The sequence below is a fragment of the Stegodyphus dumicola genome, chromosome 10 (assembly GCF_044657685.1).
Source record: "Stegodyphus dumicola isolate Sdum_Otavi_A_Nest chromosome 10, ASM4465768v1".
Lineage (NCBI taxonomy): Eukaryota > Metazoa > Arthropoda > Arachnida > Araneae > Eresidae > Stegodyphus > Stegodyphus dumicola.
The window spans coordinates 55545387-55565359 of NC_140777.1; the positions used below are offsets into that span (position 1 = coordinate 55545387).

Below are 19973 nucleotides of genomic sequence, written 5' to 3' on the forward strand. Positions count from 1 at the left end.
AGAAAGCTCTTTGATTAGATCGTATACAGACGTTTCTAGAAAGTTCTGCTATTATTGAATCTTAGCTTTGATAAACGTATAAATAAATGTCTGAGAGGTGCCTCCTGAGCTGGTTTGCTTAAACTGATTTGTTGCTAACTTTATGTGTTCTGCACGGAATGTTTAACAAGTGACATAATGCTTACACAAGTAGACTGATAAATCAGTTATTATAGGACACAGCTATTCTCATTCGGGTTAAAACTGAAGATCTCATATCATTACTCATTTCAGTGTTTGGTTGCATTATCAACGCAATCGAGTTCACACAGCTGTTGAGTATCAGTGTAAAAATAAACGTAACTAAGCTATCACAAATTGAACATTTCAATGGATTCAGTCGATAGAGTTGTCAGCCGGGCAGCGAGCGCCGAGTGAGTCGTCGAGTGCCCCGAAAGAGTCTCGTATCACGGTTAGTTCATCGTCGAGAGAGCGTGTTGAGCTCCGGGAACGACTGAGCCGAGAGTTTTGAGTCGGGAGCTGTGCTCTGTGTGTCATCGAGTGCATTGCGAGTTGTAGCGTGGAGAGTCTCGACAGTACGTAGAGTTCCGAGAACGACCAAGCAGAGTCGGGAGTTGTACTCTAGTGCTTTGCCGTGAATCTGTCCCCACCGTAATAGCCTGATAACGTGGAGGCTGTGTCGCTGATCGTGTCAGCGTGTTTATAGTAATTCATCAACAACTGTAAAAAACGTGTTTTCGAGCTGTCCTGACAATACTGGCCAATAAAGTGTGTTTCGATACTTCATTGAGTGTCGTCGTTATTCACTCCAAATCCGTACGAACCCGTAACGTAAAAATGTAATGTCAGAAAATAACGCAACAGTATGTATTATTAAAAGATAATAATGGATGGAGTCACCCTTCTTACAGGAACTACACACAGCAAATTCGATAAAATTAATAAAGCAAATCAATAAAATTAAAACCGATACAAAATATAAAAATTTTCGAAAATTCCCTGGTCTATTTCAAGAACCAGACGAAGAATATTCAATAGAGCCATGCTTACGAATTAACTAAACTAATTAGATTTTTAAGTTCTATTCGGTACTTTTCGAATTATTTCAAGAATTTGTGATCATTCAGCAACGCGATCTGTTGACAATTCTTTGGCTGTTCCTTGAAAACAAATAAAAGAAAATTTAACAATTTTTTTAATATTTTATTGAATTGCTTGCTTTTATTCCAGTTTTGATGTTGTCCTTCCCTTCCATAGGAGGTAACGGTGGCCACTTATTAGGTGCCTTCATAATAAATGACCAGCGCTTCCGGCCTTGGCAATGGCTGGCGCCAATTAGCAGCTTAAGTACGCCATTGGAGAAAAAACTTCCTTACAGACTTTTAACTCGATATTTTGATGTAATTATTAATTATGAATAAATCTTTTGGAACAACGAGAAATTAATATTGCAGAGCAAATATCTAAAGACTAAAATTAAAATTAATAACAAAAACAAATTAACAACAAAGTAAAAACAAAGGTAAAGTAAAGTATTACAATTTTCATAGATTTCATTTCATTACATTGTTGATCAAGTTGTTTAGAAAAAATGCGATCTATTTCACTTCTCGAGGAACCAATCTTCGGATGTGATATTAAGATAAATGGCACTTACTTTTGCTTTTCTTTTTTCACTCTGCAGTACTAATTATTACTTTTGTTTTTTTATATTTAGTCTGCAGTATTAAATTTCTTGCTGTTCGGAAACTGATATAAATATATTCATCGGATTTTCACTTTGTTTCAACACATTAATTATTATTACCACCGAATTTACTGCAGTTACAAGTTTTATTTAAATTATTTTCACCTATTATCTATCTATATATTTATGTAAATAAAGTCGAAAATAGTTCAAAACCTAATTCAGTTGCACGCTGAGAGCAACAACAAGTGATAGGAATAATCAAAATGAATTAAATTAATAATGCTTTTAAAATCCGTTTCATTTTCAATTCGGAATCAACCATGTGGGAAAAAACAGAAACACAGTGGCAAAGTGCATGAAAGGGCCAAAAATGCCGAAACCAAAAATGAAAAAAGAAATTTACATACTTTTCTGCATTCTCATCAAGGGGATGGTGCAACAAAAGAAATAAACAAATCGGCCTGTTTCTGAATGAAACAAAGATACAAATTAAGGTTTAATACTTAATAAATTCTCAGAAAATTCAATCTGCATTTTTATTTGTCCAATCCCTCTAGTTCGGAGTAAATAGCGAAAAAATTGCGAAATTATAGAATCAAAGCTATAAACAAGCTTAAAATTTAAAAATATTAATTTTGTGTAGACCGAACCTAGAAAACAAATTATGTAAATATAAGCACTCCAGCAGATGACAAAATAATAACATATGAAAATTCTTAAATCAGATGTAGGAAGGCCGGAGTAATTATTTTTAATTATAGCGTAAAATCCTAAACAGGCGAAAATGTTTAAAACAATTGTTTTCAGTTTAAGTGGAACCGTGTCCAAACAACATAACAGAAGCAATATAGCACATGAAAAAGTAAATATAAATGAAATTATGAACACGAAAAATCATTACAAATGCAAATTTGATATAAAAATGTAAAATAAAAAATAAAAAGAACTATTAGTTCTCAAAATTTGAACATTAATGAAACAAATGTTTTGAAATGAAAAAAATAATAATAATAATAATTAGACTTGCTCATTAGCAAAATTCTTTGCTGAGTCCAACCTGTGCTAAGTAATGATATTTAGATAAACTGCGAATTTTAAACTTATAAGTAATAATAAAAATAATTATGAAAAACTTCTATTGTAACATTAAATATGGTGGAACTACTCTGATATGCGCCCTCAAGTCGCCAAATTTCTCGCCAAATATTTTTGGCGAGAAACTTTACGCTGCCATATTACTATCTAAATTTTTTGTTTACATTTCGAACTTTAAGCCTAAAATGTCTCCAAAAACACGGTTTTCGCACATGCAAAAACTACGTTTTGAACACACGATTTAAGCTAAAAATCCGAAACAAAAACAAAAAACTTAGATAGCAAAAACGTAAAGTTTCTAACCAAAAATATTTCACAAGAATCCATGTACACAGCGACATGTTTTAACTTAAAAAAACATCTACGAATGGCACACTGTAGGCAACGAACGAATCTACGAACTACGCACACCTCGCTTAATAAATTAACATAACAACAATAAATTTCAAAGAATACCATGTACACAGCGTTCTGTTTCAGCTTTAAAAAACATCTACGAATTTCACAATCTACACTAAAAACAAATCAAGAAAATAAACTAAAATAAATTTCAGACAATTCAAAAAACAACAATAAAAACGGAAATTCATACAAAAAAAAAAACAATGAATATAACATTCTACAAAATAAAAACAATAAAATAAAATGCACTTACTATAATGAAAGCTTCTTTTAAAAGCAGAAATATCTTTCCCCCCTGTCTTCTCAGATACAGAGCATACAAAGTCCAAAATGCATTCGTTAATAAAATTCGCCAGTCACACAACGTCTGTGAAGAAAACTTCCACGATTTTGCTACATCACATGCCTTCCTACGATTCAAAATTCCGAAAGTAACAATAAAAACTTCCTCCAACGTTAACTTGCTACGCGAAAGCCAAGATCCAAACCTTAAACCCCGCTGAAACCCACATACTTTATTAGCAACAATTTTACTGTAAACCCACACAAGTCAATCAGAAACACCATTTTTAGTCCGAGTTTCCATATCAGCTCCGCATTTCGGACACATCAAACTCCGTTTTAAAAGTCCCGACTCCCACAGAAATTCCAAAAATACACTACGATCCCCATAAATACATCCGTGAACAAAAGACTCGTTAACAACTCCATTATCGTACCTTTTCATACTAAATTTACTCTGCACACAATCTAAAATACGCGGCTGAAACCTTTCCACCACGTCTTTCATCGCAACATAGGCCATTTCAAAAACACACGCGACACGAACCAACTAGCAATTATTAAACTACTCCACCAAAAGATTTTTCAACGTCGACATGGTTGCCATACAACACGCAATCGCGCCAAAAACCAGCGCAAAACACATATCGTCACATTTGGTGAAATTAGGGCGTTTATCAGAGTTGTACCAATATGGTGTAGTGAAAGTGAATAACTTTTAAGGGAAACATCAAATTACCCAGATTATAAATCTTAAATGAACTCCAATAGTTAATCGCCAGAAAATTGAATAATATATTAGTTCACTCAAGTTCAAGGAATGGAACATTTTGCTTCTGGATATCGATATAAAAATTTTTCAGAATTTTGTAGAACTTAATATGGATCCCTTAATATTGATAATTATTTACCTCAGTAGGTATAAATCTGAATTGTATCGGGTTTTATGAAATTTTAGAAATACATATAAACTGCAGAATCTATTAAAGTGAGGTTTACTGGCAGTTTTAAGTTTTTTGTAAAATGCTTTAAATCGGTGATGTTTCTTGATTATAAGCAATCTGGTACGTAATCTAATTATTAAGTTCATTGTTAATAACTTCTTGATATAATTGTTTACAAATAATGCTGAATTGTTGTTAGCTCTGTCAATAGTGGTAACAACAAATAAGATTTTAAGCTGTTCAGTATTTTTCTTAAGCTGCTTGTAGTTGAAATTGATGCTAATTATATTATCGAATTAAAGTTTATTACTATAACTTTTAATACCATTGTTGACATGGTGTTTTGATTCTTTAAAGAAGTCGAGGATTTTCCAGAGGAGTGGATCATATACGTGTATGCACATGCGTATGGAATGACTAGGTTGTGTATTTAAAATGAAACTAAAATACGAGTATAATGAATTAACATTCAGATACTTGTGCTTATGGACTGAAAGATGGCGTTGTATAGATCAAAACTGTCTGACTCGCGGTGTTCACAATATAGTCACTTGTTTTAGTAGTGTTTAAAGAATCATAAATCAATTGCAAGTTAAATAATAACGAACGCTATTACGCAGAATAAATCAATATTATCACTTTGCAAATAGTTTCCTTAACAACATTACGTACCTAATCCCATTAGCGTTAGTGTATAAACAACGCAAAATCTAATGGGAAATAACTGCTTATATCCAATGCATACGTGAAATATGTTTCTGTCATCATATGTGTTGTAGAAATAAATGGCCATTATTTGCGCAAATAGTTAAGTTTGCATCTGTTTTCACTGGAGGATGTAAGTTAAGTAGTCATACAAGAAGAGTTAAATTAATATTACAGTAAAAATGATCGAAAACATTGCTATGTAAATGCAACGCACTTGTTACTAGTGATACTAATACATAAATATATCGAACTGAGAAGTTGGGTAAATTGTAATAAGGACTGTATGTAACAAATTAAGCTCTGAGACAAAGGAGTTTAGAATAAATGGAGTTCTTTTTATGTCTCGTGCAATGCAAATGTAGCCATGGTATGTCGTCAAGACTTCTTAGTTCTGTGCAATGCAAATGTAATGCAAATGTAGCCATGGTATGTCGTCAAGACTTGTTAGTATGGGGGAACTTCTGCTTATTTTTGTTTACATTCTATTCTTATTTTTGTTAATTGGTGTAGTATATATGTTAGCTATACATCATTGAACGTTTATAAGTCTTCCATTCTAATTTTAATGTTTGACATAATTGATTTTCTATTTAGTATGCAGAAAAATCACAAGGATTGCAAACAACTGTTTCAAATTTAATAAAATCTAGGTAGATGAAAGTGTGTAAATGGTAAGTATAAGACAAATATATGCAAGGTAAAACCTGGAAGACAAGTGAAGGTTTCAAAGATATTTTATTTATTTTATGCCTAAAGACACTTTCTCAGCCTGCGAAGGTTGATAATTGCACTCAGTGTAATTTTTATTTAACAGTATTCTTTATCGTCTTATCCGTAAGCTGTATGGATCCCATGATAAGCCGAGACGTCACTTTGTTGAAATTTTCTTGGCATCTCTTTTGTGACGTCATGCTTACTCCATCTATTCTTACCTCTTTGTCTATGAAAGCAATGTGTAGCCGAGGCCGGAAATAAAATACTTTTATCTTCTAGGCGCCAGGGTGTTACCTTTCAGCAAAGCCTAACATACTATAAGGTATTTCTCCCGCTTTCTAGCGTGCCTTCGTGGTGTAGTGGTTCTGCACGCTGGGACGGTATTCCAGAGGTCCGTGGTTCGATTCCCGGGGAAGGCGATTGCTCATTTTTCATCTTACCTGCTTCTAAATCAACCTAATGTCTCTACAATACTTTCAAATTTAATCTGGAATGTTAATGAATAATACACTAAAGGATTTAAATGCAATAAACGTAGTGTTTAAGAACATTTATTCTACTTTTTAATGCGTTTGATTTAAATAAACATATTGTTCGATCATTGCATTTATCACAACAAATATTCATGAAATTCACACACGACTGTGTCATCTTCACTGTTGCTTCTGTTAACAGAATTACACACACATGAGAACTTTACGTACTCTAGTCGGACACTCTTGCCATCCGCACCTTAAAATACATACTGCATATTCAGCATGACCGCTTTAGAATAGCACAATCAGTAAACACCAAACATTGATGGCCAGCTTTCCACTTTTTCCTCTTCTACTCTTAATTGTCAGAGCCCTCATGTTAAACAATACTCAAACATTAGATCTTGACGTCATTTCTCTTCATCGTTAGCCCATATTCTAAAATTATGAGAAGTCTACTTTAAAATATTCAATATTTTAATGAAATTACACTACCTGAACTCATTAAAATCAATATATACATTTTCTTTTTAGGTAACTATTTTAGGCATCTCTAGCTTAACGCTATTTTAATACTTTATGGGGAATTTGAAAGATATGCTGTATTCAAATATTTTGCGATTTTAATGCTGAATTAAATTCCATGTTGTGTAAGCGCGAAGAACGTGATATTTAATAAAGAAAGTTACCACATCAAAAGTTAATAATTAAAGAAAAAAACATTTTAAGATATCTTACTAAGAAAAGTAAATATTTATAAGATGAACTGACTAAAGACAGAAAAAATATAAAAATGTATCCCAAATCTTAACACTGCATCAGTAATTTTAAACATTGGAGCATTTAGAATTTTGGATTTTATATTTGAATTGCATATGTTTTTTAGGCATCTTATCAAGAAAACTGAATATCCATAAGATGACCTGAATAAAGACGGAAAAAATATAATAATGTATTTCAAAGCATCACTGCATCAGGAATTTTAATCATATACAGCACTTAAAATCTGTGATTTTGTTGTTGAACTAGATGTGGCATTAATGCGAAGAAAAAGATGCTTAATAATAAAACTAAAAAGAAAGAAGAAAAATAATTTTTGCAGGAGTGAGCGCTAGAGCAGACTGCGAGCTCAGCGAGAATGTACAAAGACTTTTGGGGCTACCATTAAAATCTAAACCTTTTCAAATTTTATTTATTTACTTATATTTTGTACTGTTACGTGTATGTTATACGCTGGAATATACGGCATTTTATTACCATTGAGTGCAGGTGTGTAAGCTATAGTGTTATAGCTGCTGCTGCCAGATGAACAATGCGCTTACGGGTTTTCCTAATATAGTTGCTGTCCAACTCCAGAGTGGTAGACAAGGGGGGAAAACCGACTAATCTATGGTAAGCAAACATTTCTACCGTCCTCTCTCAACCATAAACAATACTTTTAACATTTCCAAAGAAATAAATTATCGCTGCAGTGGAGCACTTGTACACTAAATGTACCTTTCTACGACTGTCTTTGCAAGATTTTGTCACATACTTTTTTCTAGGAGATTTCCAGTGATTCCACCAATTTACTAATGCTGTAAAAATTATTCTAAAATTTTGTACTTCTTCTTGCATTCAGTGCTCATTTGAAATCACCGCAGTCATACTTCCAGTCCACTTCACATCCAAGAATAGATACCTGGTTTCGATTGTATGTGTTCTGTATCTAGACGTCTTCTATTCTTATACAAATTAATCTTATAGAAGCTGATGAATATTCTTTTTGAGAGGTTAATGCATTTCATTTTTCCGTGGCCAAAAGAATGTTATTAAGTCTTATTGATCTTATTGGGTTGTTCTTTTGCAAAGTTTGATACACGCAACGAAGTCAGACACTGAGTGTCCACAGTCTGCCACTCGTTCGCACTACAATATCTTACAAAATGTTTTAATTACAAAAACTTGATTTGAATATTTTAACCGCAAAATTTTAATTAATTAAAATATCATGACCTTTGCAAAACTTTAAAATTTTGTTTTAATTTGTTTAAAAACATGATTTGCTCTATGTTGTGAAATTGATTAGTATCTTACTAACATTAAAAATAAATCTCATCTTCCTTTGATGTACGAGATACAGATAGCGTTGGCTGTCATCGATGTAGAGAAGATAAAAAGGTGTTTTTTTCCCCTCGTAACGTAAACAGATTGAGATATGTTGTGAAACTGATTAGTATCTTACAAACATTAAAGATAAATCACCGCTTCATTTGACGTACGAGGTACAGATAGCGTTGGCTGTCATCGAAGTAGAGAAGAAAGAAAGGGATTTTTCTTTGCCCTCGTAACGTGAGCGGATTGATACGTTTAAAAACTTTAGGGAACAGTAATATGGCCCGGAAATTGTTACAATGTATATATTTTAGTATAATTGTATTATGTTGTAGTGTAGATATAATATAATAAGATGATACAACTTCTTTGAGTTTTTATTTCCCATGCATCAGCATAGGTTTCGATTCATCATCACACTAACCAGGTAAGCATATAAGTTTTGTCTTTTGTTTTCTGGATTGCTTTGTATCTTGGATGAGTGAAAGAAATATTATTATTCTAATGATGAGGCTATGTTTGAGTAATAATACTTCGCATTAAATAAGCTATTATATCATGCTTGCAAAACAACAGTTTTAATTTAGGTTACACTTCATTGGTATTCCACGAAATGCAATAAAATATGATTTATTTTTTCAATTTTATTCGAGTTTTCTGGATGGATACTGAAGTGCAAAAAAGTTCCTTTGCAAAGCAGTAATTGAAAACATCCAAATTGCTGTTTCGGCAATTTTCCGTTCCTTAATTACCACTTAAGGAATTAATCAATATAAAAACTTCATCTCAAAAAATCTCATTTGGAATTAATCCTTAATCAATCTCCGGTAATTGAACGGCACTGCGGGAAAAATAAGTGACTCTGGCATTTTATGTAGAGTAATGTGCTGATACAGCATGAAAAATAACAAACCGAAGATGTTTGTAATGAATTTCTTCTTTAGAAACGTTATTCATAGGAAAGTAATACTTTCAAACCAAAAAAGCCATAAAGAGTAAAGTAAAAAGGAGAGACGTTTCTTTTTCATTTTCAACCCAAATATATATATATATAATTTTACGACTAGATTTCGCAATTCAATTGGCTGTTCCTGTCAACAGCTTAGGGAGTTTCAGAAAAGACCGCTCCTTTAATGGGGGGGGAAATGTAGCTGTCGAAGTCTTTTAAATAAGCTACTTCGCTAATGTCCTTATCTGGATTTCTTAAAATAAAATATAGCAGAATACTCTAAAGTAAAAATATCTGCATTTCGTACTTCCTTCACAAAAACATTATTTTGCTTTTAAATTGTTATACCACCATTGAAAAATTAAAGTGGTAATAAGTTTGACTTAATGAAACAGACGGGGTCTCAAATAAAGCATAAATGAGTTATATAACTAAATTTACTGCGCAAAAATAGCATTTAAGTAATCCCATCTATTGTAAATGTTTAATATTATCATTAAAAACATCCATGGGAAGACGCGAATATTATAAATCTGCAAAATAGCTGTTTAAAAAATGCATTTAAAATTTGATTCTTTGCGAAGACCGAATTTACTTTATTGATATAAATATTCTTCTAAATATATTTCAAAGGATAGGCATATGTCTTTTTTGAAATAGTTTAAAATGCCCTACATAAGCTACAAAAATTTATATGAAACAGAAAAAAATGCAGATCGTGATTTTTTGCCTTGCTGCCAGCGATTTGCTGATTTCACGTGTAAAGGAAACGCTCATACAAACGAAATTAGCGCTCATAATAAAGTAAAAAATGGCATAATATATATAAAATTTAGGTTAATAAAGAAATACCTATCATTCGCAAAATAAATTTCTGAGCATGCATAAGAATTTTTAATTCGAGTTAGTACTTACTAATATTTCTAATAACTGGTTTTCACAACCCCCCTCTGATACTTCCAGAATTCTAGGTTGGAATTCTTAGCTCTGAACGTCCTAATCTGTAACTGTAAAGGTAGGAGATGAGTCGTTACAAACAGTGAATACATAATTGCTGTAACCAGACCCTGACTAAGTCAGGGGGGTACGAGTAGTTGCCATTAGCCACCAAATCGGAGGCGACCACCAAATCGAATAGAAAGTTTATTTTACGTTTCCTTCTTTAATGAACCTTTTTTAAAGAAAATATCAGTACAGTGCAATTCTTTTTAAATATCAGTTTTATGTTAGATTCTTCAATAACCTATCGTATGGATACAAAAAATCTATATTTCATAAATCCAAGACTTTCTAGAGCGGATTTCAGCTACTTTGTCGCAATTACGATGAACAAATTTGGCCAAACTGAATTTGTAATACTATGACAAACAAGAGGCAGAACCAGATGCACTTCTGTTATGAAGACGATGCGTCATGCATCGAAAAAAGCATTTTAGCCTATTCTCTAAGTACATAGGACTTGTCTATGGTATGTTTCGTTAATTAGTTCAAAATGCTTTACATTTTCTAATTATAAATTTAAATAGCATTTTTGTCAAAGTTTGGCTCTTCAGATATGCTATATCCTTTTAGTAATGGACAAAGAATTGTCAGAAAATCAATAAAAGGGACGGAACGATATTTCGTCTGACCGTTGGAGGGGGGGGGACTTTATAGCGATTTTAAGCTCTAGTCAATTTTCTTGTTATATATCTATAATGAGGTGAAAAATTTAAATACCTCCATAAAGTTCGGTTCTTCATTACTGAAGTAACGAAGCAGAGGGACGCCCTCAAAGAACTTTTTGTCCCGGGCCCCAATTAGGCTAAGTCGGGCCCTGACTATAAATTACAGAACTGCTCTAGTGTTGCTACTACTCAGTTTATAGATTCATCAGATACATTGCAAAAAGGAAAAGGACCGAATCCGACACAAGAACTTCACCATTAGTTGTACGAGTATAGTACTAACGAAATGACTCTACAGTTCCATAGCAATTTGAAAGGAGAATACCACGGGGGACGGAACTGAGGGTCATTCACTCCTCTTCTCAAAATACAAAACTTCTCACCTCCCACGGTATTTTAAGTGCTCTCATGTCGCGCTGACACTATAACTTAAAAAATCTGTGCCGTCTCGAGACTAGAACCCAGGCCTACCGATACCTTAACTACTGTGCTGATCGGGAAGGCGAATCTTCAAATACAGTACCTCTTCAAGATAGAGAACAAATTTAGAAATTTTTCTATGTCGTGAAACTGAATAAGTCTGTCATGTCCTCATCGGAATTCAACCTCCCGAACTGCAGAATACGAGCCTGCTTCAAGTTACAGCAGAAAGGCAAGCGGAAAGAAGAGAGAAAATACCTTATAAAATTCCTTTTTTAAAGGGAGGTTAGAGATTAAGGGACCCAATCGCCAAATCCTGGAGGTGACGAATTATCGTCAACAAACTTTCAATTCGGTCGCCACATGTATAAGCATTTAAAATTTAGCACACAGAAAGAAGTGAGAAAATACGTTCTAAGTTACTGAAAAACGTATTCAGAGATATGATGAAACAGTTCCACCTGCATTGTGGATTCCAGTATAGAACAGTGGCATTTCCATTCACTCAGGTGTTTGCTTGGTAAACAGTATCCTGTCAGTTTTATATGTTTATATATTTATTTTATATATTTTACAGTTTTTTGCATTACTTACTATAACATTTGGGTTTGGACGAACGGAGATACCGACTGCTCCGATTCCTTTCTTCAGACTAATTCAAATACTGAATATTAATTTATGTCTTATTTAGTTTAGGCTGATTTCTTTTTACGTCTTTCGTTGCATTAACCCCCTTAAAACGATGTAGCGAAAGACGAAAATTGCTTTCGCTTTCATCATGCAGCTTGTCACTGTGCTTCTGGTTTCAGATTTTTGCATATACTTTATTCTGTATTGAATATGGGGTAGATTTTAAACGCATTATTTCTGGTATTTATTTTGCAATATATATATATATGCGTGTATGTGTTTGCGTGTAAATGTGTAAGATATACAAATATGATGGAAACTTATTAAACGATTTGACAATAGATCTCTAAATTTCTAATTTTCAATTAAAGCACAACCCCTTCCAAGGCATCTGCACCTTTTCTGCAGTAGCCGCATTGCTGTAGACTTTTGCCCACTCACTGCTCGGGACTAGCGCAAAGATTTCCGAGCTTATAAATACTCCTGCAACTTTTACGGATCACACTTTTGCCATTTTGCATGTCTGCTTACAACGGCCGTTTAGTCTCTGCTGGCTATTTTCCGTTATTTGAAATGTAATCAAGTATCTACAATTGTGAAAGGCAATTTAATACTTTTAGTGTTCTATCATTTAAAAAAAATATGTGCTAAGAAATCTGTCATCCGAAAATAAATGATGTTTAACCAAGCTGGTCGCACTTCTTCCAAAATTACATCCACTATTTTTTTAAATTTCTGGTCATCTATGCAGTAATGTTTTTCAGCCATTCCTGAAAAGTGATTGGTTTCATTTTCTTTTGCTAATTCTGTTCTATAGACGCGCCAATGAAATTATTACATATATATATATGTATGTATGTAATAATATATATGTATGTAATAATTTCAAATATATATAATAAATTCAGGAACTGGAATTTGGATGGCGTAGAAGTATTGATCCATAATGACAAGGAAATTGGGGGCGAATGCAGATTAACTCTTCAGTTTTATTTTCAGCAACATCTTATGGCTACACACAAGTCGGCACATTAAATATGCCTGTTCCAAAAGGCTTACATTTTTTATAACTTTGTATCAAGAATGCAGCAGTGTAGCCAGGGCTAAGCGTAGAATGAAAGTGCGGTATGTTCAGGATGAAATCTGAAGTCAAATTGAGTTAGTTTTGGTTCTCAAAGCATTTTGATTGGATAGTTATTATTGCTGTACAATTATTATTGACTGCTTGAGTTTTAGTTCAATTTACATCACCAGAATTACGTAAGAGTCATGTGACATAGATTTTTCTCGAAATGACGCAGTGCAGAGAGGAGTTACTATTTTTAGAATAGAGAAGGGAAATTTACGTTGCTAATTTAATCTTTTATATATTCTTTTTTTTTTCTTACACACACACACACATATATATATATGTAAATATGAAAGAGATTTGCTAATAATTGGAACCATTTGGTAAAAGACTTTTAAATTCGTATTTTTTTTTAAATACTTCCCCTCTTCTAGCATACGTTTTGCACCATTCTGCAGCTCTCTTTCTCTTCGATTTTTGTCCACGGTGTAAAGTTGTCCTGGCGCTTCTCAGGTTTAAAACAAAGACTCTCCGAGCTTATAAATAATAATACATTTAATTAATTACATGCCCCTCTTTCGGCTGTTTGTTCTGCTGGGGAAAGTCAGGTCTCATCACTAAGTTTTTTTTTTCTATTATCTAAAAGGTAAACTGCGTATATAGAAATTGCGGGGCGCGTTAACATCCCTAATTTTGTACGTATTTAATCTAAAAGGTATTTTTGAATGATTGTTCCTGTTCAAAATAAAAGTGATGTTTTCACTTCAGTTGTGACTCGAGTCAGATCTACACAGCAATTTTTTGCCGACCAAGAATAAAAAGAGAATTGGTTTTATCTTCCTCTAAAACCTACGTCACACACACATATATATAATATGTATATATATATTAAATAACTGGAAGGAAGTAGGTCGAAGAGGTTACATTTTAGAAATATTTTTTCAAACAAGTACAGAAACAACTAAAGAAAATAATGGCTACTGTGAAGAGCCTTTTTAAATATTATGTGTGAAATTCTCCCCGTGTTTTAATACAGTTATCGTTTTGAGCATATTCATTCATACTCAACTATGAATTAGCAATATTCAACATAAAATTCTCAAACTTCTAATTTCTTCCCTTATTTCTGTGCTGTTTGCTGGTTATCAATTATTGATGGATTAATTATATTAAAAAGTCTTGGACGGATATAAAACCACAAAATTTCACAAACATACCACGCACGGAATTGCTTGTCGTAATATATTAGTACATAATAATCAATCACATGAATTGCATAATCTAGCATATACAACCTTAACTTAACTCAACCGCACTGACAAATAATACTTAAATTCTTGGTATTCCGTATAAGAGAAATCAGCAAACCTGAAGCGAACTAACCATCAAACCGTGTTTTCTGCGCTGTTAAAGGTACTAGAAAGAAAACACTTCGCCGCAAAACTCCTAATTTTTTGCTTTTATTGATTTGGGATTTAAGTGACAACTTCTAAAAGAAGATCAATAATTTGCCTGATTCCTCTTTTCCTCTTTAAGAACCTGACTTCAGCTTCATAAGAAAGATGATTATTGAGTTTGTTTTTTTCTCTCACACTAATTTAGATTTCTCTCGGAAATTTGCATTTAAAGCTAATATAAAATGCTAACCAAGTCACCTAGCAATGGAGTATTGGGTCATCAAGAAAATTTCCGATGACTCGTCGTAACTTCGATTTTCGCTTCTCTGTTTTATCAAAATGCGAATTTTCTCAAGAAAGTTTTAATAAGTCACATTCATCGCGATAAGAGATTTTTTTTTTCAATGTTTTCGGATTTTCGCCTTACAACACATAGCGATGAGAATGTAAAAAATAGGATTTCCTTTTCTCGATGCTTAGTATTTAAAACTAGAGTTATGGGACTCAAAACGCTCGAAATGGTATTTAGCGTCTAATTACTAAAAGCGTTGAATCATTTTTCAAGTTGTTGCCGCTAAATATTATGATCCTGTATTAAATTTAAAGAAATTAAATAATGAAGATTCTGCATGAATGTATGTACGTTTCTCGCATTAAGAAAAAACGACGGTACTTCTAGCCATCAAAATTCGAATAAAGTAATCCTCCACCCGATTATGGGCATTTGGTAGGCTGAATTTTGAATTTCGGGTTTGTTTTATTATTCATTTCATATTTTGTCCCTGTACGCAATAAAACATTTTCATCTCCAGCGCATGAGACTGTCTATCGGAAATTCTAAAGCTATATCGTTTTTAAATATTTTGTGATTTTGCAGCTGAATTTAATTTTATGTGGCTGAAGTGCGAAAAATGTGATACTTAATGAATAAATGTAACACACAAAATGTTAATAACAAAGAGGAAAATAATGTTTTTCAAGCCATTTTACTAAGAAAATGAAACAATGATATTGAAATCAAATCTAACAAATAAACAAAAAAACGAAATCAGAACTACGCCTAGGCTTCCTGGCAACCTTTGTTTTGAATAGGCCCTTAATATAGTACATGTTCACATTATAAAAACTTAGACACAATTACTCTACTATCAGAGTATTTCTTTGCAATATACCTTCAATATTTAAGAACAAAGAAATGCCTTGTATCTACCTAGATAGTGCGCACACGTTTTAACGGATAAAAATTTTATTGACCACTTGATGTAATCAGCTTCACATACATCTTGAATTTCACACACACATCACTTAAACGTTCCAATGAGTTACTTACAAAAAACAGAAAATATACAAAACATTAATAAAATTTCTAATAACAAGCAACAAGACTGCGGCACAGCGAGCGCAGCAAATCTGATGCCATTTACAAAAAATAAACAAAAAACTTATTAAAAAAATATTAAGTAACAAATTCGTGAAGTCTTTTAGACAGCTCCCGCCATCTATTGACGGCTTTGTATAATAGATATTATGAACTGAGAAAAACAGAAGAATGTATGCTGACACTTAACATTCCAACGGGAATTCTAAATATATTTTGGTATGCTTTTTAAATTCTTCTAATTTTCTGTTGAAATGCACCCTCACATTTCCCCTGTAATATTAGGGTTTATCCGAACACGGAGCTAATTAATCATTGGATTGGTCGGGGTGGAGCATCAGCCCAATGTCTGCTAAAATGGCCTTCTATTTCCCCGGATATCACCCCTTGTGATTTCTTTTTATGTTGTTATCTAAAGGACCTTGTTTAAGTTCCTCCTCTTTTGGGTGATTTTATGGAATTGAAAAGGGAAATTGAATAAGTAGCAGCCACAGTCTCGGAAGACACTTTGTGCCGCTTGCGACAAGAGTTAAGATTATCATGTCGACTTTTCGAGGACCACAGAATGGTTTCCACATACAGTGCTTGTAAAATGAGTGTTGTTGAAAAAACTTACAGCTTTACTCTCTAAAATGATGGACTTTGTTACTTTGTAATGCTATTCTTTGGATGCAATATTTTTTTTTAATTGTCCCCGGACTTTTCTAACCCGCTGTGTATAAGAACTAAAGAGGATAGTACTAGAAGTCTGGTATACATTTACCTAAAGAAAGTTCGAATTTGATATTATATTTTGTGTAAAATATTCCATATGAAAGTAAAACTGAAACGAAACATGGAATGTATTTACATCAACATTGCAACAAGCGTTAGAAAAAGCAACAGAAAACGCTATAGCATGATATTAATTTTTCTGGGCCGATATTTTCAAAAGTTAAATAGAATTTTCTTCTTCAGTGGCATCATCCAAAATGGCGAATGAAAAACAATTGTCTGCGGGAAAACAACAGAAGACTAGACTTTTCTAGCTAAATGACAGAAATCTAAGCCACTGGCGTCAGCTGTTAATAGAAAACGAGATTATGTTGCTACTGTTTATTAGTGATCTAATATGTAGTATTTCGATATTTCCTTACCGTTGTAACAGAAAATGCTTCAGCGTTTCATTTTCCTAATGAGGAATAAGTGATGGATTCTTTAAAAGGAAGCAACATATGATGCAGCATGCGTTATATACAATTGCAAAAATGGCTTGGCACAGCCAGTTTACTAAAGCATTTTTGTTTTGTAATTCCAACTTCCCTTAAAACCTCATTTTCACACCCGAAACTTTATGATTGTAATTTGATTATTTGCGTCTGATCTCCATCAATCACTGAGCTATCTTACACTAATAAACTAATAATGTCATTCTTGGCTAAACAGCAGCAATGAGTATTCGAGATAGATCTATCTAAGGAAAGGAACAGAGTTACTAACGCCAGTGTGTGCAGATTACTTCGATACTGGGCCGTAGATCAATTGAAACAGGTTATCTAAAGCGACGACCTCTGCAGTTGGTAGGGCAGAGTCTGGTTCTGCCTTCTGTCCGGAGAATACCTCTTGCAGGAATGCACTTTCCCCACAGTAAATTTCTGTAAATGGTCTGTGGATATTTCTCCTGGAATTGAGCAGGACCCTTGGTCCAAATTCATAATAAGCTTAACGCTGACTCCTACTGCGCTATTATGGAACACAGCATGTTTCCTACATTGTACCAGTTTTACAGGTTAGACCATGTGTACTATCATGATAGACCAGCTATCATGTTGGGAGGTCCATCATGAAGCGGCATGGTGACAATGAGGTTTACAGTAAAGACTGACCTGCCCAAAGCCCAGATCGGAGCATTATCGAGAATCTCTGGGACGAGGTGAATCCCCCAAATAAGGAGTGCAACACTTGTCCAACACTAGCGAAGGAACTTATATGTCTTCATGACAAACGAGAAGAAAATACCGATAGCCGTCCTCCAAGGACTTGTGAAAACCTTGTCACGGCTGATTGAGCCTGTAACTACCGCTCGTCGAGGCTTTATTAGTTACTCAATACGAATAAATTTGTTATCTTTTTTATTACAGGTGTTCAAACAATTATTGGTAGAGTGTATATAAAACGTTTTAGTTCTTTCTTAAGATATTTTTGCATCTTTTATTTCACTGGGGCTGAGCTCTCTAAACGCCTCGGCTCTGGGATTATGCTATACACGAAACGGCTTCCTACTTTAATTTACAGGGAGGTTGCAGGGCGTAGCAGTCGCTTTAGACTTCAGTTTGCACTTCATAACCTGTGTCGTGTATAGAGAGTGGAACACCCCATTATCTCTTGCTCCTTCCTGAAAGGGGTTGAAGCCAGACTTCGGAACAAAGTAAAAGCCGCCTCTTAGGGCTAAACCCTTTTGGAGCGTGGAGAGAGCAGTCCCTCCATAATGTCTTTTATTAGACGGAATGCTGTCGGAATAATCAGTATACTTGAACTAAGATACATTTAAACTGCATAGTAACAAAGATTTAAAATATTTGCGTTTGTTGACAACCGAGGGCTATTAAAAAGCACTGAATATTTTAACAATATATAAAGAGAAAATAATAAAGCATTTATGCCCTTAAAGAACTTTATTTTCACTTTAGTCTTCTTTACTTATTTTTAAAAAACATTTTCTTTTAAATCTATGTTTGTAAAAGAATATTCCCCCAAAACTACTTTCAATGTATTTGATCGAGTTTCTAGATGAGAAAATGAAAAAATAGCAGATTTTCTTTATTATGAGAATTACATTTCGTCTCCCATTTCACAAATAATGTTAAGTATTTATGCAATTTTATTACGTTACGCTACAGGGTTGAAAAAAATATTTATAATGAAATTCCCTTGATTTTTTTTCTTTTATTGAGCTCAGAGAGAAATCGTGATCGTCTTTTAATGAAACGCTCATCTGGAAACTGAAGAAAAGGAAACGAAAAACTAAAAACGAAACCTTTTCTTTTCATTCTCCTTAACGTACAGGATTGGGAAGATTCTCTTGGAATGATAAATTAACTTTTGAAATCGAGTTTCAGATACCTTTTATATCTTATAAAACTCGAGTGAAATTATAAGATATTAATACTCCAGAAAAATGCAAGATAAGTGTATTTAAAGTTAGGAGCTCGATTTTCTGTATTAGAATAAATGCTATTATAAAAAAATTATATTATATTTTAGTGGATTTACAAGAAAAAAAATATTAGCTAACGGTAACAGTTACAGTTAGACTTATTTAGAAAGCAATTGCATACATGACTTAGTTTGCATACGCGCCTACAATTCTTTACAATTACCTTATTTGAATATTACTAGAAACTGCTTTTAAATTAACTACTTAAATAGAACGGCTACTATACTGCAAACACACAAAAAATATATAGTATAAGTATGCAAGTGTAATAAAGAGGGAATATTTATACTTTAAGGTATTACTTTCGCCTTCTTAGCATGCCTTCGTGGTGTAGTTGTCAGAATGCTCGGCGGCGAGAAGTCCGAGGTTCGAGACCCGGCGAGGGCATTGCTCATTTTTCACATACAACGCTTCAAAAAAACGTAATGTCTCTACAATACTAAGTTAAGAAAATTCAAGAAATAAGGATTCAAAATAAAATTATGAGCGTGAAAATTAAAGTTGTTATAAATATTAACGACAATAAATTTAGCTTTTTAAATGCAATACAGTTTCTGATATTAGACTTGAATTATTCGAAATTTAATTCATTTTGCATTCATTTGAAATAAAATTCATATGCTTATACAGTTTCTGATATTAGATTTGAATTATTCAAAATTTAATTCATTTTGCATTCAGTTTTGCTTATTTTACATGTATGTATGTATGTACATATGATGTTCTATATACATTACTAGATATTTTGATTTTTGATTGTATTTTTGATTTTTGTGTATTGTAGTATTTTGAATCGTTTATTTTATTTTATTTATTTATTATTTTAAGAATGGTAATTTTTTATTTACTCTGGGTTCAATAT

The 19973-nt window shown here is 33.1% G+C and overlaps 1 protein-coding gene and 1 long non-coding RNA gene across 5 annotated transcripts in view; one reads left to right on the forward strand and one right to left on the reverse strand.

The window, feature by feature from the left end:
• Window positions 1-19973, reverse strand: part of LOC118192360 (putative G protein-coupled receptor No18) — a 577637-nt gene that overhangs the window by 243058 nt on the left and 314606 nt on the right. The window lies entirely within an intron of this gene.
• The window catches only part of LOC146994969 (uncharacterized), a 54135-nt gene continuing 42747 nt past the window's right edge, over window positions 8586-19973 (forward strand). For both annotated transcript variants that reach the window (XR_015043397.1, XR_015043396.1), the window contains exon 1: window positions 8586-8832. This is a non-coding gene — a long non-coding RNA (uncharacterized LOC146994969). The remainder of the gene's footprint in view (window positions 8833-19973) is intronic.